Source organism: Mastomys coucha, unplaced genomic scaffold (genome assembly GCF_008632895.1).
Source record: "Mastomys coucha isolate ucsf_1 unplaced genomic scaffold, UCSF_Mcou_1 pScaffold6, whole genome shotgun sequence".
NCBI classification, from domain to species: domain Eukaryota; kingdom Metazoa; phylum Chordata; class Mammalia; order Rodentia; family Muridae; genus Mastomys; species Mastomys coucha.
This window is the reverse complement of record NW_022196912.1, coordinates 66,734,372-66,735,438: the sequence shown is the minus strand read 5'-3', so window position 1 is coordinate 66,735,438 and position 1,067 is coordinate 66,734,372.

Sequence of the window (1,067 nt, the reverse complement as noted above, 5' to 3'; positions counted from 1 at the left end):
GGAGGAGGAGGAGGAGGAGGAGGAGGAGGAGGAGGAGGAGGAGGAAGAAGAAAGGGTAGTAGTAGTAGTCATCATCATCAGGGGCTAGGCTAGCTGAGGATAAATGGGCCTGACAGTTTGCCAGCAAACAGCCTCTTCTATGGTTTCTTCTGTACTTTGGCTGTGAAATAAATTCCTTGGTGCCGGTCATGTGTGGAATAGCAAGCAGCACTGCCTTCGAGTTCCTACCTTAGCTTCCCTCCCTGATGGACTGTGAGCTGGGATTGTAAATTGAAATTAACCCTTTCCTCCCTCGGTTACTTTCTCATCAAGATGTTTTATCACAGCAACAGAATGAAACTAGAACAGTGGCCGAGCCCTTGCCCAGCTCGACCTTCAGTGCCAGAGAGATAAATAAATAATAAAAGTGAAATCCCTGACCAAGAAGATTCTGCCAGGGTCATCAGAAACAAGGACCATCAGTAACCTGAAAATGTGCTACACCCAAGAGATGCCAGAGGAGACACAATGGCTAGATGTGGTACGGCACCCTCAATGGAATAGGGGCAGAATCGGGACATTGACTGAAAACTGAAGGATCTGTCAAAGCGTGAGCATTGGTCTAAAGGTGGCTAGCGCACAATAGTAGCATGAGGCTGGCAGTAGGGGAAGCAGGCATGTGGCATATGAAAAAGCACATCCTCTTCACAACTTTTTTCTTTTCTTTCTTTTTTCTTCAGCACTAAGGAGGTAGGATGATGGCATGCACATGCTGGCAAATGCTCTGCCACTGAGCTATAGCTTGGCCCTTTTCATTTTGAGGAAGAGTCTCCTTAAGTTGTCCAGGCTGGCCTTGAATTTAGAATCACCCTTGCCTCTGACTCTGGAGTAGCTGGGATTACAGGAGCATGCTACCATGCCAGATTCACCACATACATCCTTTCTGCTAATCTAAAACTATTCTAAATTGAAAAGTTTACTTTTTAAAGTGTTGGCTCAGCACACAGGTCCCCTTCTGTTGCACTTCTCTCACCTTCTCTCACTGTTCATTTTCCATCTGTCTTTCTTTCTTTCTTTTTTTTTTTTTT